General features: G+C 43.0%; 1 protein-coding gene across 7 annotated transcripts in view; it reads right to left on the bottom strand.

The window, feature by feature from the left end:
- Window positions 1-15,205, bottom strand: part of LOC135899586 (uncharacterized) — a 121,562-nt gene that overhangs the window by 21,557 nt on the left and 84,800 nt on the right. For all 7 annotated transcript variants that reach the window (XR_010563652.2, XR_010563651.2, XR_010563650.1 and 4 more), the window contains one exon: window positions 4,455-4,521. The gene's annotated coding sequence lies outside the window, so the exon portion shown is untranslated. The remainder of the gene's footprint in view (window positions 1-4,454; window positions 4,522-15,205) is intronic.

Here is a 15,205-nt window from a genome sequence, read left to right as displayed (position 1 = left end):
TTTTCTTTCATATAAAAGATTCAATACATTCGCTACATCTGTAAGGCAGATTCTTGAGCACAGAGGCATCGTTACTTGTTTACTTAGTTGCTTAGCTAAATGCTTCCTTCCTTGCTTATTCATATACTTACGCACTTACATGTGCGTCTGGTTAACCTCTTCACCTAGGCCTGCTTCTCTCTCCCTGCACACTTACTTCACTCACTGCTCACATTGCTTTATTTCTGCTTGCGCTTTACTCATTAAATTCAATAATTGGTTTCAATATTTTTACTTCAAAGCCGGTGAGCCAGGTAGGCATACTCGTACGAGATACAGAAAGCGCGTTTATTCTTAGCCGCAATTTCAGAGGGAGAGTTACAGCAGAGTGGGCGGGCCCGAGAAGCGGTTCCCCAAAACATTCGGCGGTCAGCTCGTGCCCCCGCAAAAGGGGTGCGCCCCGGTGACAGTATCACAAACAAAAGACGCCAATGACGCCTCAGAAATGTCTACGGCCTTGGCCGGTGCAGTTATGCATAATACCTATTCCCCTCCCCCCCCCCCCCTTCTCTTTAATGAACGACACTTTTTCACAAAGCAGAGTCCTAGGATATGGGTATTGGGGACGGCGCTCTCATCTCGGGTATCATTGGATTTCTTAAGGAATATTTGGAGACGCTAATGATCCAGCTCTTTCCGTATTCCGTCACGGCTTCTGCATTTTGAGCCACAGGTGATCGCAGTGAGATCTCGGTCAAAGTCTCAGGATTGACAGAGCTCTCTTCTGAAAACCTGGCTGCATGCCTGCTCCTTAATTCAATCTCACACCCCAATTCTTTCGAGTGAAGCTAGCTTAGCAGGGCTCCTTGAGAAACTATCAGGAATTGTTTGGGATACCATTGGCCTTAGTGATGTTAGAACTGGTGAACAGGCTTATACAGTGCTGACTAACGGCCACGTCCTCTGCTAGAGAGTACTCCCTGATAAGACGTAACAATGGGTAAGATTCCTAATCCATAAGGACATAGCGAGCAACATTGACGAGTTCTACAGTATTATTGAGCGTAGCGCTAGCCATAATAAAACTGAATAGGAAGCATAGAATAAAGGTAGTGCAAGCCTACGCTCCAACCTCCAGTCACGATTATGATGAAATAGAACAGTTTTACGAAGATGATGAATTAGCGATGAGAAAAGTGCGAACTCAGTATACTGTAGTCATGGGCGACTTCAATGCAAAAGTGGGGAAAAAGCAGACTGGTGAACAAGCAGTTGGCAACTGTGGTATTGATTCTATATACACTAGAGGAGAGATGGTAGAATTCGCAGGAAGGAATAAGATCCGAATCATGAACACCTTCTCCGTCAAGCGAAGCAACAGAAAGTGGACCAGGAAAAGCCCTAATGGTGAAACAGGAAATGAAATCGTTTTAATACTTTCTACCAATACCAGCATAGTGCAGAATGTAGAAGTGTTAGGTAACGTAAATTTCAGTGATCAAAAAGGTTAGTTAGACCTATGGTTCAGCTCAGTATGAAGAGATAAAGAGTAAAATTGGTCAAGAAACAGGCCAGCCTTGCTGCAGTAAGGGTAAAAGCAGACCTATTCAGGCTGATATTTGCAAACAAATATGCATCCTTTGGGGATTTAATCGCCTCAACATTCTCGCACAAGCTATTTGAGCATGTGTGATGCGCGCGGGACGCCGTCCTTGTGTTGGATGACTTGCTCGACGGCTGCAACACAAGGAAGAAGAAAAAGCAATAAGCAGTGGCCCGAACGAAAGACATGCCGTAAGAAAATAAGAAAAGGTGCGGAAAAGAAGAGGATGAAAGCCCGAGAAACGCACGGAGGCGAACAAGGCGCTTCTGAGCTCTTGAATTTGTCTGAAAACATACTTAGGAATTTATGAATCGTCTCTGCGACGTGCCCAATATGCATTCATATGTGAACCAAATTGAATTTTTTCGAGAACACGCGGCAACGGTTGCATACCCCGCAGATTGCATTTGAGCAGACCCAGTTGGCACGCTTAAACTTTTATATTGGGGAGATTATTGCTTTCCATAGGTCCCCGACATCACTCAAAATTAAATTTGCAGACATTTCTCCCAATATCGCTAAATTGCTGACACGAACTTATCCGAATACTCATTTGCAAGAATATTTGGCCCATCTCGAAATAAATGTAATAGCGACTGATTCTTACTTATGTGAAGAGAAGGCTGGCGTGAAAATTTCCTCACCATCCTTAGACTGGTCTTTTAACTTCACTTGCCAGAGTATACATCAATGTTTCAGGCCGAACACTCGGCAAAAGTTCTCGCTTTGCGAAAGTTACCTCTTTGCAGTACAAGAGCAAGGATTATCACAGATTCTCTTTCTGTATGCAGACCACTTGACGCGTCTAGAAATTCAGCAGCTTTTAACACATTATATGTTAAGTTTAGTTCATTTAGTACAGAACCAGGCCTCCGAGACACTCATAATGATACCTGCCGTGCTTGCTTATTGGCTATGGTGTTGTGCTGCTAAGCACGGCGTCACGGGATCAAATCCCGGCGATGGCAGCCGCATTTAAATGGGGGCGAAATGCGAGAACACCTGTGTTCTTAGATTTAGGCGCACGTTAAAGAACCCCAGGTGGTGCAAATCTCCGGAGTCCCCTACTACGGCGTGCCCCATAATCAAATCGTGGTTTTTGCACGTAAAACCTCATAATTTAGCTTTTTTTTCATATTAAAGAAATAGCCGATTCTCTAGCACCAGCCTGTTTAAATGCTCTGTTGATATCTGTGCTACCCGGAACTGCGCATACCACTGCGTATAGATATGGGCAGTTTTTAAGGCCAAATCATTACGTTGCTCTTGATGATCTTGGAAGAAACGTGTCATCGGGCCCAATAGTACAAAAACTATAGTCATAAGCGATGGGTCATAACCCTCAAAGCAAGCGAGAAATGCAATGACTCGTCCCTCTGTTAATGCATAGGGTACAAGCACTCATCAAAGTGAAGCGTAGAGTGCACACCTTCGTCGGAAACGAGTAGAAGGAGTCGAATTGCGAAAGCAGCAACACGACGATGCGCTAAGGCTTATTACCAAGTGTGTAGTAGGCTTTCACCTTCCCGGATTACAGGAGTGTAACACGCTGCCGAATTTTTTTTGTCCTTCTACAAATCATAAAATTAGTAAATTCAAACAGCAAAGAGACATATTCTCATTAATAATATTTTACTATTATAATATTCGTATTAAAATATAGGTATTATTGTAACATGTAAAACTATAATTATACTAATAATATTATTATAATAATATATTATTAAAATTTCACTTATTCATTCGTTATGTTGAGCAGGTGCATTACTTTTAGCAGTCTTAATTACAAAATTGTTGTTACTCTACCGGTTTGTTTACTACTTTGTTTACTACTACTACGGTTTACTATTTTGTGTGTATTCGCGGGCTTCTTTCACGCTAGAAACAAACAACTTTTATGTAGCATGTACTGAGCAACAGAAAGGTGTATCTGGTGTTTTTCAAGTCGCTCTATAGTTTACTCATTTACACTTTTCATCTAATTATAATATTTGGGAAGTTCAATAATTATTTAAGACTAATTGTCAAATTAGGTAGAATGAAAAAAAATAATTTACCTATCTCCAAGCGACGACACAAATTACCTTGGTTCAGTCCAGCTACGTGGCATTCGCATATGGTTAAACTCTGTCTTAAGTTAGCTGAGACACCCTGTATAAACAATATAAACAGACGCTCACACATCAAAGCTAAAGCTTCAGTATCTCCTTCTTGCAAGTATCTGTATGGAATTGAAAAAAAATTAGATGATTGGGTTTTACGTGTCAAAACCACTTTCTGATTATGAAGCACGCTGTAGTGGAGGACTCCGGAAATTTTGACCACCTGGGGTTCTTTAGCGCGCACCTAAATCGAAGTACCACGGGCATTTTCACATTTCGCCCCCATTGTATGTATGGAATTTAGTATCAGGTGGTATTGTAGTGGAAGTTTCATATTATGTAGCAAGAAACGTATACTTTCTGTGGCCTTTTTCTGGTTAGAAGTGTCACCATTACTAAAACGAGGCATTTCACGCTATTCTGGAGCTGTTAATGGGCGGTTTATGAGACGCTTGTAAGTTATATTACGTACTCGTTTGAAACACTTGCCGCATGAGTTTTTCTTCTCTCTTAATTAATTTAGCTCACAGTAAACAACCAGCGTTTAAATCTGCGATGTAGATGTAAATGTAGAAAAGGCAATACAGCAATGAAGCAATGACTTGAAAGGCACCATTTCAGCGATACCACAACAACAAATATTATTCCATGGTTTTGTGCGTAGGGCATAAACGCGTTCATGCGCACGCGCAAATTCTGTTTGCGTAGCGTTGTTTGAGTTCCGCGAGTGCAAAAAAACATAGTTTGCTTGCTCTGTCGTGCGAGCTTACCGAACATGTTTGGTTAGAGGCTTGCACTCTGCTGCATCAATCCGTCCTTTCCACTTATTCTCTGGCCCTGCAAAAAAAAAAAGAACCATAGAAACCACAATGCGTATGCGGTCGTCAAGGTTTACTTGCCGATGCTCACTCCTCTAGTTCGTCGATAGTTATTGACTAGTTGGTCATGTCGTTCATTTTGGCAATATATTTACTTTCCTAGTCTTTAAAACGCAACTTCGCTTGCATACTTCGGGAATTATTTGTTTTTAAGGTTCAAGTTCAGAATTAATGGTCTGTGCAAGAGGATTAGAAGTTTACAATTTCTGAAGATGTGCACTTTATACTAATGCACATATGCTAGCCGGATCGCGAAAGTGCGTGCGCTGTTTTTTTGTTGTTTCCTTTATTCGTTTTTTGCACCCCCCCCCCCTCCCCCGAAAAAAGATATGGAAACTTGTTTGCTTGTGGACCTGCAAAATGATCTGGTGATGACTACTGACAGCATTACGTGGAACAGATCAAGCAAATCAGTTTTAAATACTGAACAGAGCATACTATTTAATGTAGTTTCTGTGACTGCACTAACGGCAATATTGAGAGGAGAAATTGTAAGTATACAGTGCAACCACTTTTAAGTTTTGCGGAATCTTCGAAAATAGCGTGTGGTAGACAGCATAGGTCTTGTCCTTGTGATTGATTTTTCGAAGAGGTGGGCATTACTATCATGAGAAATAGAAACAGACAAACAAATAATTAACAATAGGTAAATAATTATATTTCTGAATTATATTATGTACGGCACAAATCACAATTTATTTGTTGTAGCTGGGAGTTTGCAAGACGCATTCACTTGAAAGTAATATCCAGGATGACACCTGTTCCGAGATATCATTTCACGAAGTGTGGAACGAAAAACATGGGTGTTCCAGTTGCTTTGGTGGTTCAATGCATAAAAGAGCGTTTTGTTAAAAAAGTAAGTGGAACGACAGTGTATCCTTTACGGCATGTTTCATGTTACATAGCCCCAAATTAGCGTCATTAGTGAAATTCATTACACGTGGAAACACCTTCAAAACTCAGCGGCTAGAATTCCTAAAAAGCAACATGTGCCACAAAGTAATTAATTTGAAAGATAGCTAGTGGGTTTTTGGTAATTAGTTGAATACGTGTTTTCATTTCTCATGCAAGTATTGTCCGCCTCTAAATAATCCAGATCAAGGACTAGAATTACATCACCTGCAGCAGGCTATGATTTAGAAAATCCATAAAACTTAATATTGATCACCCAGTATATATGCAGTTTGCGCCATCATTCTAGCTGTTGTGTGTGCGTGTGTGCATGTGTGTGTGAGTGTTTGCTGCTCTCAGCGTGAGATTTAGGTAAGAACTCCATCCTGCCTTAGCTGGCACCAATGGCCGTGATCTCAGCTGCTGTGCGTGAGTTCAAGTTATCTGCATTATATATATGGTGGCAGCGAAGATGTTGCTCAGATTTATATTGTGTACGGTAAGAACGTGAACCGTTACCAAAGAGGACAGCAAACGTTTCTCATTTTGAATAGCTCTACAGGTCACAAGTCTTGAGTGAAGTAAGATCAGGTCTCTTGCAGCATTCCATCAGCATGTTTGTGTTAAGAGGAAGCGTTCCAAGTCCACGCACTGGCAAGTCTATTCAGAAGTATTCGCGGTGAACTCTAGCCGCCAGCTGAGAGAACCACTGCCCGTGGCGCAGGGCAACCGGAGCTCTGGTACGCACGCTCGGAACGCCAAGCTGCCAGAACTGGCTTGGCGTCACCTGAGGAAGATTAAACCATGGCTCTTTGTGACTTATGTGTATTTCTTGTGGGCCATGACAGAGTGTGAGGACCAATGTCTCAAACAATTCTCTAGTTATTTTCATTATGAACTATCAGGATCTGTTATGTTTCCATCCACTTTCATTCTTCGTTTTGCAGTTACATTATTATTTCTGCACTGCCATCAAATATACGAATTAATTTCCCTTGTCCAATCTCTAGCTTCATTGTCTGTTTCCTCACGTGGTTCTGACTAACAAATTATGGAGCCCCTTGGATCGTCTTATTATCGTCGCTCTAGCGAAAAGGTATGATGCACAGGACACTTTTTTTAGTACTGTTGCAAGTTCCAGTACTCTAGCTCTTAAAGGCTGTGCACGGTGTGCTGCGCATGACCCATGGTCTTTGTCAATTTAAGTAATAGCATCGCGTCATTACATAATGGTGTGCTGTGTTTCTCCAGGAGCACTTGCCGATGGCTTTGTTATTGTTACCAGCTAATGCCCCTCGAATTCTCTCTCACATCTCTCGCTCTCTCTGGCGCATTTCTTCTGTACTTTTGACGGGCTCGACATGCGTCCTGTAGGGGGGGGTATCTACGAGTAGTTTCATTATTGTGCCAGAACAAGGTCAAGTGATCAGTAATTTGCTAGGAGGAGTTTTGTGCATAGCAACAACTTCCCATAAGTATAAATCAGACTTAATTCAATTAAGACCGGCGAAATACGTGCTCCCTCCGCTAGTGCCTGCCCGATCTCTTTACTATGCCAAACTCTAATGCCCAACTTCGGAAGCAGATTTATGGTCCACAGAATTGCTATGATGTAAGCGGAGGGAGACACTGAGAGACGAAGCCGATGACGCTAGAGCTAGAGGCGATCACGTACGCTGACTTTTACGTCTATAAGTTCAGACATGTTGCGCGCAAGGGCACCTTCGGGATGAGACCTAGATACGCAGGTTTTATGGTTCTTCAGTATCCTGCCATCGAGTGACTGGGCCATCAGTGGGTATGGTAGGTACGCATCCTCTCTTGTTTAATGCCTCCCTTCCTGGTAGCCCGAGCACAGTAATCCTGAGAACGCAGTTCCCTTGACGTACCGTCCCATTGCTGCCGCAGCAATATTTGCGCAGCTAGTGCGAAACACAACGTGAACGTTACGGGGCTTTTCTTTTTTTTTTCGAGACAGCGAAGGTTGGAAAACAAACAGTTGCTATACGCCGACCTATTAATGAGCAGGCAGAACCTTGTCTGCCTTACCCAGAGTGGTTCTGCAATCGTACCAATGGTGATAATCTTCTTTTTTATTGTTTTTTATTCTCCTTGCTTTCCCCTTGCTCCCTGTGATATTCGCACCACGGCTTTCCGGAGTACTGTTACTACTAGGCACAGATTATCGTGAGGCTCGTATTAATGGAATCGCATCGTCGTTTTATGAACACTTGCATCACAAAGAAATCTATACGCGGCGCTTCCTACAGGCAGAATGGCGGTGGTGCCAGGACTAGTCATGACACGCGGCTGATCATGGATTTGTTTCTCAACCAGTCAGTACATTCGCCACATTCAGATGGCGCGCGAGGATGCGCGTTCCGTGTATGTTTTACCGCCTGCCAGCCCGACAACGGTATGAGCTATTACAGAATACCTAGTTCAATCTTGCATGGTAACTAGTCTTCTTGGCGGGATAATTAAAGTCTAACGTTAAAAAAAGTAATTTTTGTTCCTCGTGTGACCGCGAATACTTCAATGAAACTCAAGATGCGAGTTTGTTTTCAGACATCGCAGAACTCTAGGAAGAACTTTCAGCCATATATGACGCAATGGAATATTTCAGATCAGTCACTGACTAGTTGAAAAATACCTTGCACAGCTGATCGCGTTCCGCAGTAAGTAACAAAACTGTAAAATGAAACCATTCGAAAAACAAGCTCGCATGTATTCAAAGTGTGAAATTCTACCGTGTCAGAGCTTCAGGTGAACCCGTATTTCTCTAGTTCAAAAGCTGCAGTTTTGAAATATTTGGTTATGAAACGCTGACAAAAATTCGTCGGAGTAGAATGTTGGCTGCTGGGTTGGTCAGTGAATGCAGATTTTCGAGTATATTGTGTTCGAAATAAGAAGACAGATGAATTTTCACGCTTCAAAAAATGAAACGAAACACCTAGAACTGCAATGAATGACGTTGACTTTTCCATTCAACTCGACATTTTTTTCAATACCTCATCTCCTTGATGTACAACGGCCGTCAGGCTTATCCCCAAAAATGAGGCACCTCCACCGCAGTCAACTATTTACGAACACGGTCTGCAGAGAGCAAATGTCAAATTCTTTGGTGTAAAGATGTCTCAAGGTTGGAAATCCCACACACCATGCAGAAATCTCCAGCATCACCCGTAAGAGAAGCAAAAATATACTTCCAATGTGTTCGGGTTAAGTGTGATGATGACTGTACAACAGTATCCAACGCAGTTTTCCTTCGCGCATGAATTTGTATATTCTTGATTGAGTAGGAGTCTATAACAGTTATGAAGCATTTAATTTGATAAAACAATGTATTCCGCACTTTCCTCCTGCGGTCAGATCTTCCACAACAGCACAATGCACAGGTCATTCAGGAGTGGTGGCAATGTCCACGTGTTTGTTGTGGGGTATCGGTGGCTTGAATGATGACACAGGCACCCTTTTAGAAACAACGCAATACAAAAAGATAAGGAATGACTGTAGAAATTGTTAGATGACATGCTTTGTCTCTGGTGAACTTAAAACAAAAAGTAACGGTTGCAAATGCTTAATAACCGATGTATAAGATGTCGCTTTGATTAGTGCTGTCTGTATTGCCGTCACTTTCACCTCTCTGTTTCCTTGTATTGTACAAGTATTCAACAAGATATAGGAAGAACACCCAGTTGGAAGTTTTTGGCAAAATGTTCTGCTGACACTTGAATCTTGCACTACATTGCCTAATATTATTTTGTGTAGATCAACCTAGGTGGAACAGTAAATTTTGCACAATTATGTTGTTTTAGGGCAGTGTCCATCTCTTCTTTTACATTGTTATGCAGGTTTTGTAAGAGTATGCAGATATGGCATTGTTCTGTCTGAGTGCGTGAGAAATGTTTTAGTAGCGCTGCCTACAGTGACTCGCCATATGCCCTTTTTTTGTAATTCCTGGCTTTATTCTTTGAGATATTTCCTATTGTTCCTTCTTTCCTTTTTCGTTCCCTTTTTCCTATCTCACATTTCTGTTTACGTCCCTCCCTCCTTCCCTACCTTCTTTTATTAATATTATTATTATTATTATTATTATTACTATTTTTTGCTGAAGGGTAGGCAGGCATTGTGCTCCCTCGGCCCTTTGGTGGCAGTTGCCAGCCTGCTCCTTGATTTCTCTTTCGTCTCTTTCAAGTGTACATATATTTTCACACCAAATAATAATATTCACTTTCAAACAACACAGTTTCAAGGATACCGTTCATTCTTTCTTGAAGGGGTCTTGCTAATATTATTGTGGCTTTATATTTAAGCCATACTTAGTACACTAATTCTGCACATTTAGGCCGATGAATTTTAACTATCATGCTCGCACCAAATCCGAGCATTTTCAGCCATACTACCTTATCATCCACCGGCCTTCAGAAAGTTCTTAGGTATCGTCACCCACACGCTGGTCCACAGTCATATTTTATGCATATAAGACTCGGCTTACCTGCCACTATGTTATGTGGGCTCGGACATTTAGGAACATGCAGTGCGTTCATTCCACTTTTTTTTTTCATTTCAGCCTCTACGTGATGCCATGGCAACTCACGTCGCTATTCTGCGGGAAAGTTAAACATTTAAATGTAGAACTACTATAGAGATAAATAATGCTCAATCATAAGCCTTCAAAAAAAGATACATGCAAATGTTGCTGAAGCCGCGTGCGTCGTGCACTCTTCAAAAGCCTTATTTGATGCCGGCATCAATAAACACTCAGCGATATCACTGAATTTCTCACAAAAGGCGTATGTGCTAAGAAGAAAATACCAGGAAAAAGCTTCCACTTGCCCACCTCTGTGTAACATCTTCCTCCGTGTAGCCTCCTTTCGACGCTGGAATACGACTTGTAATGAGGCTCCGGTAACAAAATCAGCTCGCACATGCAACAGGTACGCATGCACGCGCACACGCAAATAAGCATGGTTCGTGGCTACCTATTACAGGCTCGCTCACTTAAAATCAAGTGGATAAAAAATTCCCACGCATGGTGGGAATCTACATAAGTGAAGCTTTCTGTGCGGTTTGCCTTGATTGCCAATAATTAGCGGTCATGCTGACGGAGAATGTTTACTTTATTTACCAATTACTCCAATGCAAGTGTGGTGAGTTGATGTAAAATTTAATTTTACGCGCACCACTGCGCTTGGTGTGCATAGTGCCCAGAAGACACAGCGAGTCGTGTTTGCTTGAGGCATTGCTGTGCGTCACTGGTCATAACCTCCGAGAAGGTTGCCATTTCCTTACACAGCACATCCCATTGTGGCAGAAGCGTTAAACTTTAATTAAATTATGGGTCTGTACGTGTAAAAACACAATCGAATTATAAAGCACGCTGCAGTAGCGATCAAGTTGGACCCCCTGGCCTTCCTTAACGAGCACCTAAATCTAAGCACGCAAGTGTTTCTGTGTCTCAGCTTCATCGAAATGTGGGTGCCACGGTGGGAAATGAACCGCGAGCTCGACCAATGCCGTAGCCGCAAAGCTACCACGGCGAGCATAAAAGTATTAATATGGTGTGCGACCGCTTCCGTAGTGTCGCCTATGTAGATTCTGCGGCGCTCTCATGCGGCTTTGCGTCTGCACACCGTGCGTCACTTATCCGCTTGAGAAATTTGCATAATGTTTATTTTTCAGAAATAGCAGAAACGTACGTGCCGTGCCTTGTGCTTATGTTTATATGGTTTGTCCACAACTGCTGTCATTTCTAGTAGTAGCGTTTGCTCGCTTTCTCAAGTCGCCTTTTCCCTCTCCCGCCCTCACCCCGTGTTTGAGAACAGCGAGGAGTGACAGGGCTATCATTCACTCGTTTCGTAGCTAGGTCGGTTCTACCCATTCTCTGGTACCTCTAGCTCCTCTCTGCCATTCTATCTTCTCCTCTGGATGGTTGCACGTTACAGAAAGGCTAGCGCTGCAGTTTCTGCAATTCATTTGCGGGGAGTCACAGATAACTACAGCTGTCAAGGCGGTATTGTCGGCTCCCAGGGAGCTCCAGAGGGCATAGCACAGATGTGACGGAATGGAAAGTTCCACACAGGTTTCACGCTCCCGCAAGGTATAGGCAAGCTCCGAACCATCTCCCGACGCGGCGTGCAAGGCGGCGGCAGTGGCCGCAGCAGCAGCAGTACTCGAAAGAAGAGGCAAAGAAAGCTTCCCTTTAATACGTTCAGTCTGAAACAATAGATAGAGCCGGCTTTCCTTTTTGGACCAATTAGCCCATGACAACCTCGACATAGATCACGCAAGCACTTAAAGCGCCCCCCCCCCCCCCCCTCGATATTATTCCAAACGAAAGGATAATAGTAAAAAAATTTGAGAAATTAATTTATCAAATATTATTAGTTCAGCACAACAGTGTTCACTCGTCGTTTTTTCCACACACCAAATTCGAGTGGAACAATTTACGTTTTACTGTGGTTACCTCCTCCAGTGAGTAGATTCCCACCTAACTGAATAGACAGTTGCCTGAAAAGTAGTCATGATGTACAAGTGTTAGCCAACGCCCACTCCAGCTCTTACCTTGTGTCATTTTACTTTGGCTGACACGTATATTGTGACTTTTGCTGACACTGATTTTCTACTTCTGGTTCATTTTTGCAGGTTTGATCGTATTTGTTTTGTTTATCTTGCAATGAACCCCCGCTACAATACTGTCCTGTGGACGCTCGTAGCGATTTTAATAAGCAAGTAATAAATAAATAACACCAACAAAAGGCGAGAGGGCATGAAACGACAAAGCAGGAATTGCACTAGCGGTGCAAGCAGGCCGGAGATTATCGGATTGACCGGCGACCTCCATGAAACACTTGACAGTTGCTTACTGGACAGACTTCCGCTTCGCACAGCTGCCATATTGACCTTTGGCGATAGTAAGGGTGCCTTCCCCCTTCGCCTTGCATTTCCCTCCCATAAAATCCGCGGTTCTCGTGTCGTCCGCAGGCTCACGTGACCTGTCGGACAAGCGCAGACGTAATTTTCGCTGCTACGAACTCTGGCCCGGAAGCGCGAAAACCGGGATCATCCCGGAAGTGAACGACGCTCACCGGCTACAACTGCCGACGAAAGAATCACGGGGCGCAGTTGTGCTGCTCGCACTCATGGCAGAAGCGCAGGTTCCGGAAGCAGGATAGAACTTTTCCTCCGGACAATGACGTCCGAGCGCTTGGTCCTCCTTATTGTCCTCGTGCACGATACTTCCAGCACGAAGCACGGGGTTTATGTCATGCACCGACTGTGCATGTCAACGGCCTCATGTCATGCACAGTCGCCATGCAGTTGGCTTTTACCGACTTAACACCTCTTAAAATTTCTTCTTCCTAGCAGCTGCAGACAGCATGCAGCTCAGAGATGGTGTGATCGAGAACGCTCACAAATTTTTATCGTAAATGTACGGCTAAAAGAAATCGAAAAAAGGTGCTCCACTCAGTCATGTAGCGTTCAGATTAACGCAACACAAAGTGAAAGCAGATCTGGTATAATACAAAATGTATTAAAGCTGATACAAAAGTTAGGGAGACAGAAAAAGAGTGCACTCGGTAGGAAAGAGGATTTACAGGTGATCATAGGGGGAAAAGCACGGGGGGAAGCAATTTTAAGCTCATGAGATGGGAAAATAGTTTTTCACCTCATTCTAGAATCTCAACACCGAAAGCCTCCGGGAAAGATGTCTACAGCTGAAGCTGGTGCTTGCTTTTTTACAATCTAAGCTTAGCTACTTTATGCCTTGCTGCTTGCCAGTGTTCTTTCGATTGCTTATTTATCTTGTGCGCTTCTTGAAAATTTGATTGCTTTTCTTCGTTTGCGCTCCATGGTGTTTCAAATACTCAGTCGAGGTGACAACCTACGTAAAAAAATTAGGGATGACGCCAAAAAAGAAATATTGCTCATTCGCTTGCAGTTGCCTGCAGATGAAGAAAGAAATACATGCCAAGCTCTGCTTTTTTATTGCAAGGAGGACAGCTTTGGTAACTGACGAAGGGATATCGCCGCTGATAGAGTGCCAGAGTTAAGCTTCTTTTGCATTTTTAAGCTGCAGAACGTCGTCGAAATCTTACGATACCATATATCGATATCTTTAAAAAAGACAAGTGCACTTGACGAAACGCTGGCTCCCACTTTTACCTTGTTCTCGCTTCGCTTATCGTCTTGAGTTTCTATCTCCCGCCTTCCCTGTGTTTCCCCAAATAACATATATGTTCTTTGTATAGTTTCATGTTTAGGAATAAGATTCATTTGTTCATTGTATTATGCAAACGGCGAATTTCTGAGGAATATGCTACATGATGCACGACCTAGTATACTTCTTTAAACTCGAGAACCACCACGTAAATATTAAAGTTGGGCATATTGGAGTCTTCATGATATCAGTAGTTAATTTTGTACAGAAATCATCAATTCTTCCGGAAGACTGCGGCAGGCATTATCACGGAACCAGTTACCCATGTTGAGCAGTTGAGTCTGCCTGCGAAGGCAACTTATTTTTCTAATACATGGACGCCGGATTTACTGCGAAACGGGACTCCTGACGCTTTCGCGTTAATAAATCTCGCTGAAAAACAATCAAAAGTCATCAGCCCTTCCAGTCCGTGAAGAAGGACGAGCAGCGTAGCTAAGGTGAGCTTTACCTCAATGGACTCATTTATGAAAACGTAGGTATTATTATTATTATTATTATTATTATTATTATTATTATTATTATTATTATTATTGAAGGATACAGACAAGGAATACATCTCTTGACTGCAGAGTGAATTATTCATATTCTTATGTGCAAGGACCACCACATGGCAGAAGGAAATTCCACAATATTTACATCATCACTGTGAACTACGTAATTAAGAAAAGTATAAGAAACTCGGCGTAATGTTAGCGTCGTCTTAGCGGCTAATTGCCATATATTTTGTTTTAGGATAGGTTCAATAAAACAAGAGTAACAGCCGTTTTCTGTAACCATACTACCTCCTAGACGGCCACATATTGACAGCAGACGGGAATTCTGTAACACGTATACAACTTCTCTGTGACATTACTAATTATGGCAAGTAAATGAAAGTCAGCGTATTGATAGAGTCGTTTAAGCGGCCAATTTCAGTATGTCTTTTTCTGAGATACCTACATTTTATTGAAAGCTACAGAACATTCGCGAGAAACTTTAGACAAAAGAAGCAGGTGGCCTGACGCGGACGCCGGCATAGAAGGATAAAGTTTCGTGTCGACACACGGACACGATCGTGGGGGAAGCAGCCCTTCACAGCTGTGCTGTAAATTCAGCGTGTAATGGTGCTGTCTTTCTCATTGTCCTGAAGTTGCTGCAAATTTCATAATTCGGAATATATTTAGGGCAACGTACAACGCCATCTTTCATCATCTTTTGAATTTGCCGTTTTATTGTTACTCCGATAGCAATTATGTGGACACTCCTGGCGCATTTTTGCCGTCGCCGTGAGGTTTTGTATGAAGTCCAAGGGCGATAAAGTCGTCGCCGCGTGCCTTATGCTGTATGTGCGCGTGAAAGCGCGCGAAGGTGAACTGGCGAACGTGGTTCGATCTCGCGTGTGCGAGCGAGGAACGTGGGCCGTAACGTGCCCTCTCCTGTCACGCGCGAGGAAGGGGGTTAGACGAGGGAGGGAGGAGGGGCGTTCTTCTCCGGCGGCTGCTAGGGTGCCTCGATGTCCTCCTCGCCCGCCACTCCGTACAGAGTGGAG

This window comes from Dermacentor albipictus, chromosome 4 (assembly GCF_038994185.2).
Source record: "Dermacentor albipictus isolate Rhodes 1998 colony chromosome 4, USDA_Dalb.pri_finalv2, whole genome shotgun sequence".
Classification (NCBI taxonomy): domain Eukaryota; kingdom Metazoa; phylum Arthropoda; class Arachnida; order Ixodida; family Ixodidae; genus Dermacentor; species Dermacentor albipictus.
The sequence above is the reverse complement of the archived record's forward strand: the minus strand, read 5'-3'. Positions and strand labels throughout refer to the sequence as shown.